Genomic DNA, 21,070 nt, shown 5'->3' on the forward strand with positions numbered 1-21,070 from the left:
ATAAGAGCTGAAAAAGTCTTCTTAATAACCACTGGAAATATAGTGTGTTAAGAGACATTACCTGGAACATGTAACCAGGCTGGTCTACAGAAGATATATAACCCAGGAAAAAGAGCCAGTGCCTATATCATAAGTAGAAACAGATAAGATGAATGCAGGATCCTGCTGTCACACATTGCAAAAAATAATAATTCTAGACATTTGAAATGTTACTGTTGTTACAGAGACCAGCCCAGAGGAAATGAGGACCAGTAGTGAGGTCAGACAAGGTAAGACCAAGCTAAGTCACTGTTAACATTCAAGCATAGTTTTGAAGGTGGGTGAAAGAAACTACACGGACTATGGAATTGCACCATATATGTTACTTAACTCCATCCACAGGCCTCTTACATGTTTCCTTGAAAATGTACCTCCGAGAGACTCATTCATGTAGGAAGAAATAGCATACACCGGAAATTGGTGCACTGCCTGGAAGCAGTAACACAGAACACACAGAACAGTTCTGAGTGATGTCAGCATGCCTCTGATGGGCTATAAGGTACAAGACCGAAAACCAGCTTAATCCAGTCATCCACAAAGTATTGGGAACCACAAAGGCATACTGCTTGTCATGCCTTAGCTAACACCATGAAAATACAGTAATTTTTTTAAAAAAACAACAACAACAACCACCCATGACCTCAATAAATTTACATGGATTTATTGTCATGGCCATCCCTGGTAGCAGGGTCAAAAATAGCCCAAGAGCCTATCCTAGAAAAGGAAAAGAAACATTGGTCTTGGAAACCTGTTTGCCTTATTTATTGCCACCCTACCTCTTCATACCTAAACACCCCCCACCCCCATTTGAAACTGCAGTTAATATATTTTGCTTGAATCATCATACAGAAAGGTCTACTATGCTCCATCAACATCGTGCTGCTATAAATTGAGGGCATATATTTCTTTATATTTGTACTCTTATATTGAAAATTAATTGAAATGTATTGAAAAACAGAACAGAACATTGTGCTGATGCGGCATAGTCATAGGGAAGTGGTTCCTCTTGTTCTCTAAAATCCACAGTTAATTCCCACTTCAAATATCCCTACTTAGAGTAGCATGAACATATCTAACTTGATCCCATAACGTTCTCACACATAGTTTACATCACCACTTTTTGACAGTGCAAATCACCTGTTCTTTTTCATGAAGATGAATGTCAGTGTTAGAGCTAGTTACACGTAGGTTTTCCACACCTATCAGCCAATCACCCATCCCCACTCTCTCACTATATATAAGGGTCTGGTGACTTCTGTTTCAGTGTATCTGAAGAAGTGTGCATGCACACAAAAGCTCATACCAATAAGAAGAGAAGAAGAAGAAGAGTTTGGATTTGATATCCTGCTTTTTTCACTACCTGAAGGAGTCTCAAAGCGGCTAACATTCTCCTTTCTCTTCCTCCCCCCACAACAAACACTCTGTGAGGTGAGTGGGGCTGAGAGACTTCAGAGAAGTGTGACTAGCCCAAGGTCACCCAGCAGCTGCATGTGGAGGAGCAGAGACACGAACCCGGTTCCCCAGATTACGAGTCTACCACTCTTAACCACTACACCACACTGGCTCTCCCCACACTGGCTCTCCAAGAACAAACTTAGTTGGTCTCTAAGGTGCTACTGGAAGGAATTATTTTATTTTTTATTTTGTTTTGAGTGTTAGAGCTGGCACAGCACTGCCCATCTCTTTGCACTCCATATGTTTCCCATGGGAGACAGGAAATATGAATGTTGTCTGGGTGCTAGCTGTGGTGCTTCAGAATGGATTGTGCAAAATTGGTTCTTACTCATAATGGAATTCATATAAACCTGTTCCTGTATGTGAATTTCATACTCAAGATCAAGTTAAAAGGTTTACTTTGATCGCAATGTAAGCTAAAACATGACTTTGTGTGAATGTGTGGACTCCTGGAGAGGGGTTTCTAAACCAAGAACAAACCTTGCTTACAGCTCATGGTTTGTCCAGAACAAGACAAACCATGAATCCAGGTTCAAATTACACACTAAGCCAAACCATGGTTTAGCTTACAACAGTTATATCAACATTTATCAAATCAGCTGTGATCACCTCAGAGAACACATGCATTCATGCTTGGTTTGGCTTAGCATTATGTATAAATCTGGTCATAATGTCTTCAAGAGCTCTCTCTCCTGTGTGAAAAGCATAGAACACGCAAGTTTTTAGCCATAGATTATACTGAAATAGGATGGTAAATAAGTGGTATGAGCTTCTACCCTTCCCCACAAAGCAAACCCGGCCCACCACTTGAAGGACCAATTGCGGAGTCTCAGTCACATGATTCTAGAATTACATGAACCAGACCTTCACATGACTGCTTGGTTTAGAAAGAGACTATTTGTGTGAAAAAGGGAAATGGCTTGTAACTCTTCACGTTATGTCAGTACTGCTTCCAACTGAATGTATGAATTAGGCCTCTGGACAACTGTTCAGCTTCTGGAAGCTGCTTCCTGTCATTCCCATGTTGGCTACTCCCTGGTTGTGATGACCTTACTATGACGCCATACCCTTCTGTGATACCATTCTATCCTCTTGCTGTGCCATGTAAAACTTCTACTTCTGTTTGCAGGAAACACACAACCCATTCATTGACCATAAGCAGGAAGTTGTTGCTGTGACTGTAGGATAAGAAGTAGCTACCAGAAATGAGGTGAGTGTCTTTTGAAAGCCTATGTTGTGGTCCTTAACATCAGATTTTATGAATAAACTTTGCATTACTTGCTGGAGATAGCAGTTCCCCAGGAATGGCTAAGCTATAGAAAAGATGTGAGCAACCTGTTATCTGTGAACTGCCCTGAGATCTGCAAATATAGGGTGGTATAATACTACTACTACTACTACTAATAATAATAATAATAATAATAATAATAGCAGCCCTCCAGAAGCTGTTTGGACAGCATGTCCAATGTTTGGGGATTATGGATTTGTAGTCCAAAACATCTGGAAAATGCTACAGAAGTTCAAATCCTGTACCCCATATCACATAATATAAGGGAATGTAGCCCTTATTGCGTAATAATTTATTCAGAGTCCACTGAAAACCATGGCAGTCTACAGGATTCAAGGTCATAATTCCTTGTGTACAAGGAAGACGTATCCAATAACTTCATGTGCAAGCACTGATTATTATTTCCATGTAAACCTATAGATATTTTTGGATTGAACTCAAAAACCACAGAGGTAAAAGATTAGGGCTTTTGTTGAGCGTTAACTAATCCCTTCTTACTTCCTTGCTACTTTTCCTTCACCAGCTTTCCAACACTTTGCCTTGTTTAGGGCTGTGTTCCTACAAAAGGTCTTTGGGTTGTTAGTACCTCCTGAATTGTTTCTTCAAGTCTCAAGGTTGTGGACCACAGAAAGCCCCACTTGCTTTTTTGCTCAGTTAGGGAATGCAAACAGTGTGAGCCAATTTCTCCCTTAACTTAGTGAGTAGAAGGTAGAAATTGGTTCACACAATTTGCACTTTACCTTTGCTTCAGTCTTTTCCGCTGAAGAAGAAGCTTTTGCAAAGCATGAGTCTGAGGTTATTTGCTGCCCTTTCATCATGCGGGCTTGACTAAACGTACACAATGTGGAGCAGCCTTTGCTCAAGGCAAATAACATAAAGAAGGAAGAGAGGTATTTCACTTTCCATTGCAGTGTCATTCAGGTCATTCACTGAAATTATAGGCAGTGGCTTCTACAATGTTAACAGCCAACTTTAGATTATTAACAGTGCTTTGGATAGCAGTTCATTTGCAATGCCCAAATGCACTGGATTCTTCAAAATTATAAGGTATGGTAAAATAGACGGTCAAACCTCCTGGCCCCCTGGATGCAATAAGTGATATAATTAATCCTTTTTTCTCATTTGTATTTTACCAGCAGTACACTAAACGAACTTTGCCTCTACTTCCTGATCTTTGCCTTAGCACAGGAGGGAAGAGGAAGGCAATTTTGAAAAACAAAATTATTAGTAAATTTACAATTGGTATGCTTGTTCACATCTAATAGATTACATTTTAGATGAATTATACATTTTTTTTTCAGCCTTTGCTTCCCGATAAGAACACTTTCAAAACCAAATAATCCACCAATTCTGAAAAATGCTTTCCCATAGCCTTCTACATTTTGATATATCATATTTTGCCAAATCTTCCCTTTTGTAATTTCTTCTTCTTAAGCACTGTGTCTGTAATGTTCTAAATATGTTATGGGTTAGCCTAAACAAAGGTGGACTCAGACAAGCCACATACATATAATTTGACCTGGAACTAAAGTAATCATATACAGTACATTTCCCCCCCCCCCTCAATTTATATTATTGTCTGTATGTCTTGAAAACACCACCAGAGTTGGAGCAATTAGGTGAGTGAAGTTCAGCCTACCAATAATTTCAGTCTACTTGTGCTGTAATTCTCAAAAACCTTTTGCAAGCGCAATACAGAACTGGATGACAAGCCAGAGTTGTCTTAAAAGATTATACCACTGCCACTCATAGAAGAACAAACAAGACGTCTTCCAGTTTAAAACCAGTTTTGCTGTTCAGCCACAGAAGTGACCACAGTAGAAACTTCATAGACAACATAGCCTACACATGAAGTTCTTTCTGGTGAATTTACATGGCTTTGCAGGTTGGCAATGGTCTGTTAAGATAAAGTGATTTAAACAGCAAGAAAGGAGTGGATTGAAGTATTAAACAGAAATGTTGAACATAGTAGATCCAGACACTAAAGAGTTTTAATATAATCCAGGAGAGTTTCACACTAAATTTGTGATTATTTTTCATTTACTTACAGATCCCGAGACAGCCTCCCCTTCTCTTCCCCCCCTTTTCCCTCTCTCTCTGAAATAGAAGTGGCAACCCAAATTTAAGTATTTATTTATTTTACTGCTCCCTTGTTCAAATATGTTTGATTGAAAACCGTGCCTTTCAAAAATTAATGCAGAGAAGCACCACTTGAATGGAGGGGACGAAAACACACTGTGTGAATACAGTCTAACAAGCACCACTCACTAGTCTGAATGGGAAACATTGGAGGAATAAAATTGCAAGCGTTAATTTGAACAAAATGGAAACCAGCCGAAATACACTTTAACAGCCTAGTGTGGACACAACCATTGATAATTTGTGCTGAATATTGCAAGTGTAGGAGAAACATGTAGGGTGCAGAGAGAAAATGATTTGGAATTCATTTTAATTCTTCATCTGCCGATGCCATCATAATCTTCTGTAAACTTAAGGACAATTTCTTATTTCAAATGGAAAAGTTTGGAGTGGGGAGAGAATTGAAAATCAGTGGCTCTGCTACATAAAGAAGCTTTGTTTATAGCTTTGTTCTGTCACATGTGAAAAGGTGCAGACTGAAGTAGGCCTATGGCAATCAGAGTAATTTTCAAAGGGTCAGGTAGCCAAAGAGTCCATGGGTCCAATGAATTTTACTATCAACAGATGTGGAAAAAATGCTGGTGCTATTTTCTGGCTTGCTCAAATACAAAGTAGAGAGATCTACAATGACACATCTAATACAAGAAACTGGATACACTATTTATGCTTGTCACTGACTTACAGTGAGGTGGGCTCCTTCCTTAATTGACGGCTTCATCATCTCAGTCAAGCAGCCGATGGCTACATTATCTTTACCAAATAATCATGTGTTTCCCCTCTTCTGCCATTCTCTCTCTCTCTCTCTCTCTCTCTCTCTCTCTCTCTCTGTGTGTGTGTGTGTGTGAATAGCCTCTGAGATACACTGTCTAAATTTTTAAGATAACGAACAGTGGATGCAGTATCTGTTGACTCAACACATTGCATTAATAAATGCTTATGGGCAACTGACATGTGCATCCAGTGACACCTTTAAATATGCAATTAAAATTGGACAAGAGAGTCTACAGATACAAATAAATATTCAGTTCTACAAAGGGCTTTTGCACTGAATTGTAGAAATATTTTAATTCTGGAATTTGCTCATAGACAGTTGAAATTAGGACACTGATGTGATAGTAGGAATAAAATGTGTACAAAAGGAAAGAAGGCAGATTGTGTCATGGTGGAGCCATGGCAAAGGTTTGACAGGATATGCCTTTCCCAGTGTAGCTAAGCTGGATAGGAGAACCCTATTACATGGATGAGTGGGGGCAGTAGTGGCATCTTGTCATTCTAACTTGTGTAAGTAAGCAAGCTTAATTGCTCCTTGTCTTTTCAAGATGACTTTCCACCAACAATCTCATTATCGCACACACATGTTTATTGCACGTTTCAGGGGCCCTTCATGCAGACCTGAATGTAACTGGTGGAGAGATAATATTCATTTCTGCAGAGCAGTACTGCTCCTGTCCCAGATGAAAGTGGCCTGCCCTTCACTTTTGCTACCAAACATGACCAGAGGCAGTAGTATGTATGCAGGGAATGGAAGAAACGGAACTGGAGGGGCTAGCAAACTGTCAAAAAGTTAGTGTAGTGAAGAGGAAAAAGAAATAGGATTTCTGCTTACCAAGATTAATATGTAGAGTTGCATGTTAACGTGTTTGTCATAGGATTCATTAATATGTATGCTCTTCCATTATGTATTTATTAGAAAAGCTTATAATCAAATGAATAGGAAGTAATGTCACTGAAATTATATAACGTCCAGTCTCACAGCAAGTTGGGAAGTTGAAAAAACATATAAATTTATGTTTAATCTTTTGTTGCACCCAGACCTGCAAGTTCCTTCCTTCCTTCCTTCCTTCCTTCCTTCCTTCCTTCCTTCCTTCCTTCCTTCCTGGTGACAGTATTGCCTAATGACTTGAGCAAATCTTTCCTATTGTGTAAATTTCAAGTGCAAGTTCCTATAAATAAACAACTTACTCCTTTGGCTAAAGAAGAGAGTTGTATCCAGTTTCTTTGTTGGCAATCCATTCAGCCTAAAGTCCATACTGTTCTTCTGCCGGGAATCTAGAGAGATATTTTAATTTGAACTACTGTTTTTTAGAACGGATGCTCTATAGCAGCAGCCACAAATATGGTTCCCCTCAGATACTGCAAGTCCCATTATCCGTTATCATTAGCCATGCTGTCCAGAGGAGGTCCCGGTTTTGGCTGCTTTTGTGCTACAGCATGCAAGAGAGAAAGAATGCCCAGTTTATCCTAGTGGTAAACTGAGCTAAAATTAAGATTAAATTTGCTTGTATAGTAGCTTATAAATTAAAGGAGAGGAACAAGGGGTCTCAGAAGGACACCAGGATCTGATGCTTCCAGTCAACAGAAGACAATTGCTGCTACAATGTGTCAAAGAGCAGGCTGGCATTAAATCACACCATTCAAAGTTGGAGTAAACTCTTTATTAGCAAAAGAACAATCTTCTCATTCCTGAGTATCGGGCCTAATGAGCACAGCAACTCATCTCCAGTAGGTCTTCTTATCCCATGCATCAGTTGCTGAGACTGAAAGTCCCTGCCTCCCCACAGCTAAGTCCTCTCCTCTCCAGGGTCCCCCCCCAAGCAATCAGAGACTGTGTCTGTGTGCAGACCTTTTTCATGTCTCTTCTAGTTCTGGGAGACAGAAGGACGGGAGCTTGTTGCAGTAGCAGGGAGAGACACCCATGACTTTTCACCAGACTGACTCATCTCTGCTTGACTTATCTCCATGGCTTATCTCTTGCCCCCCCCCACTCAACAGCTTCATATTCTGCCTCTGATTCTGAACTTCTCTCTGCCACAGACTCACCCAGCTCACTAAGCCCTGTTACCTCTTCATCTTCCGACACCACCTCCCAAGCTTCTCCCACTGACCACTCATTGTTGCCCCACCACCACTCCCCAGGCTTTGAGCATTCTTCCCTGAGTGGTTCCCAGTCTGGTTCCTCCCACAATTCTTCTGCATCCAACCAGTCCATGATATAATGTTTGCAATTTAGGTATCATAGTATCAATGTAATTGCCACTGGGAAGACATTTTAATGGTTGTACATAACAAACAACATAACAAGAAAGGGGAGCAGATTCTGTATCTGATTCCAGAGTGAGATTATGCTGCTGAATTCGTCGAGCAATATATTGGCATTTACTAACAAAGAAACTATGGTAGACTGAAAATGTTTGCAAGACTCATGGGGAAGAACAATGTTCACAATAGCACAATAGGAAAGGAAAGAATGGGCTTAAATTACTGGAAAGCAGGTTTAAGTTAAACATTAGTTAAATGTTTCAGTGAAACAAGAAGTCTAATGAGTTGTACAATCTTCTTACTTGGATGTTTCCAAGGAAAGGCTGAACTGGCGCTTGTTAGAGATAGAGGTACAGTATTCTACCTTAGAACAAGCAATTAGACCATATGATGGGCCAAACACTTGAAAATTCTGTGCTGTTATGATTACAGAATTGTTAAAGCCATGTAATGACACCTTGGACAAAAGAATAAAACTTTTGTATACTCTCAAGGATCATCATATGGAGGGGACTCCTTCCACAGAGAGCATATTATAAATTCTAGAAGAGGGACTCTAAAGACAGGAAAAGCAATATTTTCTAAAATCTTGCCAATGTGCATTGACCACAACTAAAACAGTAATTTAAAGGCATTTAAAACATTTTTAAAGCAAAGTAGGTGACCACCTAGGAGAGCTTAGGTCAAGGGGCTGAAAGCCCTGCACAGATCCAGGCTCTCACACTGCTTTTGACAGGGGCCAGTTTCTGGGGATACAATTTCACCTTGACATAGGAAGATCTTACAATGCCTAGCTCCATCAGGTGGTAAAACCCCTTGTGCTAGCTCTGTTAATATGGGGTGGAGGGGGGAAAAGAAAAGCAAGTATATATTGTGCATGACAAGTACAGAGTTGTATATTTGGTTGTGTGTACATGCACTGCACAGCAGAACACCATAATCTGTTAAAAAAAATTAAAAATACTCATGATCCAGTTCTAGCAGAAAAACTAAACAGAGCTTCTCAGGTTCCAAGTTTGACAACAGGAAACTAACTTGGAAGTGCATGAAGAAATCCCTGAAAGAGTGAGGACATGAACCTCAAAATAGTACATGTTTGTTTTACCCAGGGCTTTTTTCAGCCAGAAATGGTGCCATTGCCATTATACGAGAACAAAGGAGGTGTTCATGGTGGGTTCAGGTGAGTTCTAGAAAAAACTAGCACAGGTTTTACCCATGCTGGGACTTTAGTTTCTTCCATTTGCAATGAAAAATGATGTTGGACCACCACATACTGAACTGCAGTGGTCATGTGGCTTGTGGCCACATGAATGATTATCTGAATGATTATCCAAATGCCCCATTTAAAGATGTCCTGAGATCTGTGTTGGGTATAAATTCTTAAGAGTGGCATAAAAAATTCCAATTCAACTTTGCAGAACATGGCATAGTGCAAGTGTGGCAACAAACAATTCCAGTCCAAACATTTAGGACTGGTTTGGGCAGCTGTTGCAGCCCACACAAAAGGAAGTACGGGAAAGTAGCAAGTTATCATATCTTGCTGAACAAGCTGTTTTTTAAAAGGGGGGAGATTATGGACTTCAGCTTTTGGGTGCTGCTATTGCAGTATAAATGAACTACTGTATAAACAACACCTTTATGATTATGTTCTGGCTTAAAAACACACACAAGTTTGGATGTGTTTTTCCTCTTTAGTGCATAATCGTGTTTTTGTTCCAGCATACTATTCATAATAACTGCTTGTTACATTTGAGTTCAACATAGAAAGAAGAAGAAATGTTTCTAGATCTTTTTTCCATTTGCAATTCACAATGTCAAACATTTACTTTAAAGAAGAAAGGTTACACTATGTGTATTTTATGATGATAAACTTTACAAGAACTGGGCAGGCCATACACAGCTTATGGGAACAGAAAGCTGGGGTTTCCTTTCCTGTTCCTTTAACCAATATTCTTATCTTGTATTTCAAAGGGCAATTTTTGAGACAACTACTGTTGAAACAAAATAAAACAAATTTACAAAATGAGTCTTTCTCTTGTCTCTGCTTGCATACTTCACAATATCAGCGAGAACTTGTTCACCACACCACCACCATTCTCTGATATCAAAGTACTTATTCAAAGTATTTGTTCCTAGATAAGCAATAGAGAAAATAATCTGCTATCAATGAGTTTTCCTTTCTGCTTTTACATATCTCCAAACCAGCCTTTCCCAACCTTGTGTCCCCATATGTTATTGAACTACTACAAGTCCCATTATCCCTCATGCCTGGTCATGCTGGCCAGGAATGATGTAGAGTTGTAGTCCAACAACATCTAGGAACCCAAGGTTGAGAAAGGCCACCCCCAAGCTGATCATGGCTTATCTACAGGGACAACAGAAATAAGGGCTGCATGGGGCCAATATAGAGTTATATTAGGATGTATGAAAAGCAATTCCATGTTTGTCATAGCTCAAGTACCTTCAAATGCCTTTAAACTGGTATACATCATAACTGAGCCCATGATACATTCTGAGCCTGGAACCTGTGGGATATCATACAAGGACTAAGTTTGTATGCCACCACTAAGTTGAGAGCTACAGGGAAACTAGCCAAGACGCTTCTTATAATCAATTGGCCATGATCAATACAAACATTTCCACTTGACACTTGGTCACCAGTCTAAGCAATAAGAGGACTCTGCTACTATACAGTATTTTCTTCTGATAAACCTTTGGCAAGAGCTAGGTCTGTAATATTCTTTCTTGTTTTGTAAAGGGACGCTTCCACTAAATCAACCTAAAACTGGTATTGTTGTTAATGTCGTGAGCTACTATTTCTAAACATAACAAACAGCAGTATAGCTCCAGGGAAAAATAATTGCATGAGTACCAGGGTCTCTCCACATGGAACAGCTTGCAGGATCAGGGCTGATGCTGTAACCAGCCTTCAAAGGGAAAACTGCACACATGGCTTTGCAAGCATTATTACCATAAGCAGATGACCCAGTATTTTTGCTTTTAGGTTTGCCAACTGTCACAATTTTTATTCAAAGTCTCATAAGTGCAAGAATATTTAAAAAAAAAAATACTGAGATCATGAGGCATGTGTTAAAATAATAAACTCAACTTTTATTTGAAGAAAAAAGAACTTTGACCCTCTTTGTTCCAAGAAGCTTCACAAGATAAATGCATAAACCAGACAATTACAAAAACTTTATTTTTAAAAAAATCTCTTAAGGCTTGCAAATCACTTTCAGGCCCATAGATATTTTGTATGTGTGAGGCTAAAGGTAATTTATGAGGAAGGAATATCATAAGTCAATGCTAAATGGTGGGGGGGGGGAGAGAGAGAATATATTAACTATAAAGCTATAAGTTAATTTATTATATAATTGCAATTCTGTTAAATTCAAGAATATTTTAAAAGTGAGTGCCATTTTTTAAAAAGCTTCAGGTAAAATGTTTCAGAATTTTCTGATTCTGAATGTTTTGGATAACACTCATTAGGCCAATCTGTGTTGCTGAGATTAGAAACCTTTTGAGTTGCACATAACTCTTCTTTCAGAGATTGTCATCAAGACCCTGTTAATATGATTCTCAGTAGAGAGGTGCAGATGGAAAACATGACTTGCAAGCCTTCAGATATCTAACTTAACAATATACTCAGGCCAGAAAGGGGTAACATATTCAAGAAATATGAAGGCAGTATACGCTGACTTATTTTGTCCCTATGTCATTTTTGATCAGACAGGTTTTACAGGGTTTTGGAACACTACAAATACCTGAAGCACCTGTGAAAGGAGATAATAGCAGGATGCACACGCTATAGGCAAGTATACTTAAGTGTATCACGTTCAGCTGTTGGTGTCAAGAGACAATCACATGCCTCGCCTCCAGCTGCACTGCCTAAATTATGTATACCAATAGCAATACCTTGAACATAGCCCAGTAGCAGAACTGCAACCGGTGCAGATCTCTGAGCACAGGTGTTATACATACAGTAACAAGGTCTCACTCCTGTCAGCAATCCTGCTTCTGCACTAACTGCAGGCTCCAGATCAAGCTCAAGGGAAGCCCCACATAAAGCACATTGCAGTAATCCAGTCTTGGTTATGGATAGAGCCAATGATCTCCTTGCAGTTGTCAGAGTATGGTGAGGCTTGCAAGTGCAAGACTGGTGTCTGCAATGAAGAATGGGCTGGATGAGTGCCAAACTACTGAAATCAAATCCCAACATGATGGGAGTCCCTGTGGCTGGATGGTTCTTGCCCCTGGAAAGTGGGTAAACTGCCTGTTCTAGATGAAGTTGCATTCTCCCTCAACAAACAATTGTGTAGTTTGGGGGTAATCCTTGATTACCTGAGGTCCAGGTGATTTGGAGTACTTCATCAATTACAGCTGTTCCTGAACAGAGATAGTCTGACCACTTCCTATCAGTATGGTAACTTCCTGTTTGTGCTGTAATGTGCTTTACATGAGGCTGCGCTGGAAGATGGTCTGGAAGCTACAGCCAGTGCAAAATGCAGCAGCCAGAAGGTTAATAGATCTACTTGTACTTCAGGGGTGAATTGAAAGTTATTCATGCTGACCTATAAAGTCCCAAATGACTTGGGCCCCAAATATGTGAAGAAATGTCTCTCCCTGCATCAGCCTCCTGCTCATGTTGTTAGATCTCAGGAGGGAAGGTGCCTTCTGTTTCCCACCACCAGGAGAAATGCATTATGTGTTAACACAGGATAAGTCCCTTCTCCGTGGTCGTCCTTCCTTCTGGAATGCCCTCCCTCTGGAAGCACAAACATCATCTTGGCACGAGGTAAAGACTGACTTGTTTGCCTGGCTTCTGTAGTACAGTATTAGTGTTACTAGCATGGAAGTATTAATGTGAGTATTACTTTTACTACCACAGTAAAATAAGGAGCGTGTTCTGTAGGTCTATGGGTCTTTATGGATTGTAATTTTAAGGATGTACTGTATTGTATGTGAATTGTTTTAAATGTTTTAATTGTGTTGCACCCCACCCTGAATCCTGTGATGAAGGGCAGGCCTGTAAAGAAAGAGCAAATGACGTATACCATTAAATTTCTGTTACCATCTTCAGAAAGCCTGATTAATAAAGTGCTGCTCATTCTAACATGGGCAAGCCTGGGTGATTAGCTAAAGTTTATAGCTGTTAGCACTAAGCCGTTGAGCCAAGAGAAAGGATAGCCCCATCTCAGATTCTCACTCTCATATTTGTAACATGTGCTGGCACTCCTGATTAGCAAGGATTTAGATTTCTCTTGGATTACTTCTGCTGCCAATCTGTAATGTGACATGGGGGGGGGGGTGTTGGCTCATGCAATGAGATAGCTTTCCTTGGAATGACCAGCAGGACTTTCCTTTAACCCTCTCAGTACATGTAGCCATAGCTAAGGATAACGGGACAACTGACATTGTTGCTAAGGATCCCTATATGTGTATATTTAAAAATATTATTTTAATAACCTAAGAATAGTCCTGCTGAATCAGACCATCAGGGTCAGCATCCTATACTCACAGAGGTCAGACAGATGTGTATGGGAAACCCACAAACAGAACACGAATGTAACAACACTCTGCCCTCTTCTACTCCCCAGAAACTGAAGCTGGGCCACTACCACCCTCTCAAACACTTTGCCCCAAAATGGGATATTTGCCACTGGGCATACCGGTAGTTATTTAATGCTTCTGTAGCTGTGCTGGGTTTCCTTGGCAATTGCCCACTTACATATATGTTGAATTTTATAGCACTGTAGTCACTGTTCCTAGTTGGTTCAACATCTCACACCAGGTATGGTTACCACTTGAGACTAAGTTCAGGGTTATTCCCTTCTGTTCATTACTGGGACCAACTGTTCTAGGGCACAGTCATTTAGAGGATCTATAAAAGTTAGCATAAAAAGATGCTCCTAAACTGCTTTCCTAAGCTATTATTAATTGTCATGTTAAGGGGGGAAACATGTCATTTCAAATGTGTGAATGGCAAAGTGACTGCATGACAGGGGCGTTTGGTCTAGGTGCATACGTCAGGAATCTGACAAATGCTCATAAATTCATACACGATGATGTATATAACTTTTGTTTTAATGTCTCATCATTTATCAGTTATGATATGATTAATACTAATAACCAGGGAGATTATAATGTGAGATGTGACCCTGAATGAAAATCAAGCTTGTAATCCAAGTTCACTTACATTGATTATCAGTGCCTGTGTATATGAAGAGTTCTATCTAAAAGCCAATTTGGGGGAAGAAGGGAAAGAATGCTTTCCTTGGGAAGGTTTTATTTCTGAGAAAGCCTTGTTTCCTTTCCAATAATCAACAGAATGTAAAGAACAGGATGACTGGTATGATGTTACCGGTATATACCTAATACAGAGAGAGGTGTACCACACAATACAGCTCTTTAAGAACTTTGCCTTGCAGAAATGGATTATGTATATCAATCTGAAGAAGGAAGCATCACATTTTAGCTCACCAGTGAACATTGGGATTGAATATATGTCAACAAGGATGACTGCTGGTATGAAAAAAGTGTTTTATGCTACTGATTAGGGCCCCAATTTGCTGTAACACAAGTCTAGCATTCAGCACCTATTATGTGAAGATGGCTCTTTGGAAACAAATGTAAGATGGGTTGTATCTGACAGGCTGAAGTTCTAACCCCACTTGCCAGAGAGTAAGGATTCCATTCAGTTCTCATTTAAAGCCAAATTTACCCTGCGACAACTAAAACACAGCCATAAACTCCAGTTAGCTTAGCTGGTTAGAGCATGGTGCTGATGACACCAAGGTTTCCAGTTCGATCCCCATCTGGGCCACCTGCATATTCCTGCATTGCAGAGGTTGGAATGGATGACCCTCAGGGTCCCAACTCTACAATTCTCTGAAATTCACATTCCCAGAATTTTGTGGTGCAGATTTGCAGCCAAACAATGTTTACAAAAATGCACACATCAGGCAGAAATCTGCATAAAGATGAATATATTAATGAAAATAGCATACCTAAATGCACTATGTAAGTCTTTAAGCAAACATTCCCCAAGAAAATACTTGGGCTGGACACTTAGCTTTTTAAATAAGTGAATGATTGACTCACAAGAGTTTCCAGAAGTTACAGCAAACAAGTCTCCATCCGATAGCAGTAAAACACAGATGAAAAAAGTTTCCAAATGACTTAAAAAGAAAAGGACTTTGTTTCCTTACAATATATATATATATATCATGCAATCTTTGGGTTAGCAAAGAAGCAGGCTTTAAAATCTCCCTTTTGGAGAGATTCCGTTCACTTGCAGCATTTACTGAGCTAGAAGCCTAAGCCATACGGCTTCTTCTTTGCTTGTTCCAGGAAGCAAAACCAAGAAGTGGGAAGCAGAGGCTACCCATAACCTGAACTCAGGTTAACCTTTTCATGCACACAAGTGTGACTTTGTACAGTGGTACCTCGGGTTACAGATGCTTCAGGTTACAGACTCCGCTAACCCAGAAATAACGCTTCAGGTTAAGAACTTTGCTTCAGGATAAGAACAGAAATCGTGCTCTGGCGGCACAGCAGCAGCGGGAGGTCCCATTAGCTAAAGTGGTGCTTCAGGTTAAGAACAGTTTCAGGTTAAGAACGGGCCCCCAGAACGAATTAAGTACTTAACCAGAGGTACCACTGTATATTACACCATGGCCCTGCCAGAGAAAGTCAGGATTAGGCAAACATTGTTTACCTTTATTTTACAACCAGCTAAGCTCATTCATTACAGAAGGCTACTCAGGATGATAAGGTTGGGTGGCCTTGAAAAATCTGTTTGATTTTGTTTGATGAATTAAAGTCCCCACTACAGTTTACTTGTGAAAAACAAAGTTTCATTTAAGAATGTTCTAAACAAGGCTTCCGGTTTTACCGCTGCCACATCCAGGTGTATACCGAGAGCTCCCAAGCTCTCGGGTAAGTAGCTGGGACAAGGGGGGGGCTGCACAAGGCTAGGTGCACCCCCAAAATAAAGGTGGGGGAGGCGTGCCTCCACCGAAGGTTGGCGGCGCTCCAAAAGGAACCTGGCATCCCTCGCCAAGCCGGACGCGGGCGCGGAGACGCGGAGACGCGAAGACGCGGGGACGCTGGGCTCGGCTGAGGAGAGGAGGCTTCCTGAGCGCTAAGACAAAGAAGATCGCACCCACCAGCTCAGAGCTTACCCCTGGAGCGGCTGTGACGGTAAAATTCCTTTTAACTTATGGATTGTACCTTTTCCTCGTGCGATTAACAAATAAGCAGAAGGAAAAAGAGCTGAGTTTAACGTAACCCCCCCCATACGCTGCACGCAGAAGAGATAGGCGGAGGAGGAGGAGACGAGTGTAGTGGAAAGAAGGGCGCAGCGGCGCAGCGGAAGGGAGAGGAGATTTCATACGAAGAGGTGAAACAATAGCGCACGAGAAAGAAACTTATAAAAATAACTTACAAGAAGCTGTAAAGGAAAGCGTTTAGAGGAGTTACCTTACTGTGTGTCAGAACACATACGCACGTGCAAAGAATTGGATCAGAAACGTGGAAACAAATTAAGGATAGCTGCGTGGAAAAGCTAGAACTGGCTGGAGGGGAGGAGTTGAAAGAAGAGCGAGACGTGGCGAAGGGTATTTAAAAAGAAAGGAAAGAAGTCGTAAAAGGAATAGAAGGGGTGGAGAAAATGGCGGAGACAGTATAATCTGGAATGACTAAGCAAGTGGAAGTAGAAAGAACTGGGAAGTGGAGGAGTTAAGAAACGATAGTCAAAGGATAGCTAAGGGAAGATACCAGCGACATCCAGTGGCGCGACGGAAGATTGCAAGCAGTAAATTGCGTATAATAAATAAATAATTAAATAAACGAAATCAGACCTAAGCGCCACCGTGAGGAGAGAAAGTACATTACACCTGGGTTGAAAAATAAAAAAACAAATAATTAAATAAATAAACCAGAGCTGAGCGCCATTGTGAGGAGGAAAAGCATATTGCATCTGTATTAAGAAAATATTTACACATATATAACAATGGACAAACACCTAAAAAAGACGACAACAGGAATAACAGTGCAAAGAAGAAATTCAATGGCTGAACAAGCCCAAGAATTAGACCTTCGAGAATTAATTCTCAGTTTGAAAGGCGATATTGGAGAAATTAAACAGGACATTACAGAAATTAAAAAAGAAATGAACGCAATGAATGACAGGTTTAAAGGACTGGAAGGAAAAATAGAAAAGATGGAAGAGAAACTGGAAAGTAATGATAAGGAGAAATTAGAAATTAAAGAAAACCTGAAGAAAGTGGAAGAAAAAGCAAATCAATCCGAAAAAGCAATACAAGACATACAAGCTAAAAACCTGACAACTGAGAACGCTGTGAAAAAATTCTCCAAGGAAAAAAAAGAAGGGAAAAAGGAAGTGGAAAAAATAAAGAAAGAGATGGAAGAACAGAGATTGATACAGGAGGCAACACAAGATGCACTATCTATGATACAGATGCAACTGCGCGAAAAGACCCTCAGGTTCAGAAATATACCAGAAAACCCTAATGAAGAAATAGAGACAAAAATAATTAGTGAACTGGCGAAATGGCTGAACTTAGAGGAACAAGAAGTTGAAATACGGATTGAAAAGGCCTTCAGAGTTAACTCACAAAAAGCAAAAATCAACAACTGGCCTGGGGATTGCTTAGTGACTTTTACAACTTTATGGATGAGAAATAAAATTTTACAGACAAAAGGAAGGAAGAAGTTAAGAATAGATGGAGAGGAAATAGTAATCCTGAAAGAAATTCCTCCCAGGTTGATTCAAAAGAGGAAAAACTATCAGTTTTTGACAAAAGCCCTAAAATCCAAAAGAATTCGCTTCCGCTGGGAATATCCAGAAGGACTATCATTCACATTCAAGGGAAGAAGGAGAAGATTCGAAACTGTGTTGGAAGCTAAAAGATTTGAAAGAACATATCTACAGGAACTGGGAGGAGGCAAAACGAAGTCGATAAAAGAACAACGACACAACCAGGAAGAGGAAGAAGAAGAAGGCGCCGTAGAGACTGACGTAGAGGGAGAAGAGGTCGAAGCAGAGGGAGAAGAGGAAGAAGAAGCAGAGGACAAGGGGGAGGAGTAAGAACTATATACACACATCTGTGGTTCCTTCTTTTTTTTACTCAATCGGCACACTATCCACTTGAACGAATCCTTAAAACCTCATACACCCAAATTTGATAATAGTATTAATAAAGGATGAAGATAAAATCACTTTGCTGGAATGTAAATGGCCTGAATAATAAAAAGAAGAGAAATAGGATAACTCACACACTAAAAAAACAAGGTTGGGATATCATCTGCCTCCAGGAAACACATGTAAATAAAAAACATGAAAGAGTTTTAAAAAACGAAAAACTAGGGTCAGAATTTATATCCTCACACCAAAAGAAAAAAAGAGGAGTAGTAATATACGTAAAAAATAAATGGGAACCAGAACTAGTATGGAGGGATAAAGAGGGAAGAGTAATAATAGTTAAGACATTAATAGAGGGGAAAAGGTGGTTTTGGGTGGGGGTGTATGCACCCAATGGAAGTAAGGTGACCTTCTTCAAAAACCTAGAAAAACAATTAATGAATTATGTGGAAGAGAGGGTAATAATTATGGGAGACTTAAATGGAGTCATCAACCCTGAGTTGGACAGGACGACAAATGCAGGAAAAAAGAGAGAAAATAAACTACCAAAACTATTTGTAGAAATGATGAGTAATCTGGATATGGTAGATGCCTGGAGACATAAATTTCCCATAAAAAAAGAATTTACTTTCTTCTCAAACAGACATCAAACTGCAAGTAGGATAGATAGTATTTGGATACCCAAGGAATTGACCCTACACATACAAAAAGTAGAGATTGGACCTCAGACCTTTTCTGATCATAACCCGGTAACAATAGTATTAGAAGAAGGGAAACAAGAGATAAACAGGAAATGGAGATTAAATGTATTTCTATTGAATAACGACGAGATTAAAAAAGGAGCCCTAGAGCTTATGAAGGAATTTTTTGTGCTTAACGATAATGGAGAGGTGGATTCGAAAATAGTGTGGGACACAGCGAAAGCGGTGGCAAGAGGGTATTTTATCCAACAAAATGCCATAATCAGAAAGAAAAGGGAAAAACATAAAGAGACATTATTAGAAGAGATAAAAATTAAAGAAAAAAACTTATATAAGTCAGGAAAAAAGGAAATAGAAAATGAAATAAAAATTTTGAGACTACAATATCAAAAAATCATAGAACAAGAAATGGAATATCAAATCCAACTATGGAAATATAGAAATTTTGAGTGGGCAAATAAACCTAGTAAATTACTCAGTTGGAAAATAAAAAAAAGAAAAAATGAAAGATTAATAAATAAAATTAAAGCAGAGGGAAAGATTACAAATAATATCAACGAGATCATGAAAGTTTTTGAAAATTATTATAAAACCTTATATCAAAATGAAGAAGCACCGAAGAAAGATATAGAGGAATACATTACTAAACACAAACTCCCAAGATTATCCCAAGAAAAAATCGATATGCTAAATAAAGAAATTACTATACCAGAAATAAAGGAAACAATCAAAGGCATGAAAAAAGGAAAAACACCGGGCCCAGATGGATTACCAACAGAATATTATAAACACCTGGAGGAGGTAATATTACCACCACTGAAGGAATTAATGAATAATATTATGAGGAAGGGGACAATACCAAAGTCATGGGAAGAGGCAGTGATATCATTAATCCCAAAACAGGAAACAGACTTAGAATTACCGCATAATTATAGACCAATATCACTTCTAAATTGCGATTACAAAATTTTCACCAAAGTATTAGCAAATAGACTAAATAACATATTGACAGATATAATACACAAAGACCAAGTAGGGTTTGTGAAAGGCAGACAGGCCAAAGAAAATATAAGAAACATCATAAACATAATGGAATGCCTAGAAAATAATAGAGACAAAAAAGCGGCAATAATATCCCTTGAAGCGGAAAAGGCTTTCGACAGGGTTTCCTGGCAATTTATGAAAGAAATACTAAAGGAAATAAATATCGGAGAAAAATTTGAAAGGGCAATAGGAGCTATATATGGGAATCAAAATGCGAGATTACTGATCAATAATAAATTAACAGAAAGTATAAATATTACAAGAGGAACGCGACAAGGTTGTCCCCTATCACCATCCCTTTTTATAATGGTTTTGGAAATGTTATTAAAAATGATAAGAGAGGATGAGAAAATAAGGGGGGTGGTGATAGGGAAAACGAAACATAAAATTAAAGCCTTCGCGGATGATATACTTATAACATCAGAAGATCCCATAGATAGCATCCCGAATGCTTTACAAGTTATAAAAGAATACGGTAACCTAGCAGGCTTAAAAATAAATTACGAGAAAACAAAGATGATGGTAAAGAATTTGGAAAATAAAGAAAAAGAAAAACTACAGGAACTCACAGGATTAAAAATATCAAAAAAAATAAAGTATCTAGGCATTTCAATAACAACAAATAGTTTAGACCTGTTAAAAGAAAACTACGGAGAAATATGGAGACAAATTAAAGGAAAATTGGAAATATGGTCCAAACTAAAAATATCACTACTTGGAAAAATCTCACTGGTGAAAATGGGAGTACTATCTAAAATGAACTACCTGTTTCTGAACTTACCATTAATAGGGGGGACGGACTACTTTAAAGAATGGAAAAAAGACATCGCAAAGTTTATCTGGAACGGGAAAAAACCCCGAATAAAACACAAAAATTTAATAGACAGTAGAGAAAGAGGGGGTTTCGGATTACCAGACTTAAGATTGTACCACGATGCAGCAGCACTATATTGGATCAAGGACTGGATAGAACTGAAAGATAACGATTTGTTAGACTTGGAGGGAGAAGGACTGGGGTTTGGCTGGCATTGGTACCTAATGAAAGAGAAAATAAACAAACAAAACATCTTTATGAACAACATAATGAGGAGATCGTTATTTGGAATTTGGTTAAAATACAAAAGATACTTTGAGACAAAGGTTCCTTGGTGGTTATCTCCCCTAGAGATGGTGGCAATGAAGAGAAGGAATATGGACTCC

General features: G+C 39.2%; 1 long non-coding RNA gene across 1 annotated transcript in view; it reads left to right on the plus strand.

The window, feature by feature from the left end:
* The first annotated feature begins 12,409 nt into the window (after nucleotides 1-12,409).
* The window catches only part of LOC117049818, a 59,020-nt gene continuing 50,359 nt past the window's right edge, over nucleotides 12,410-21,070 (plus strand). Inside the window, exon 1 of the long non-coding RNA XR_004427014.1 lies at nucleotides 12,410-12,478. This is a non-coding gene — a long non-coding RNA (uncharacterized LOC117049818). The remainder of the gene's footprint in view (nucleotides 12,479-21,070) is intronic.

The sequence above is a fragment of the Lacerta agilis genome, chromosome 7, assembly GCF_009819535.1.
Source record: "Lacerta agilis isolate rLacAgi1 chromosome 7, rLacAgi1.pri, whole genome shotgun sequence".
NCBI lineage: Eukaryota > Metazoa > Chordata > Lepidosauria > Squamata > Lacertidae > Lacerta > Lacerta agilis.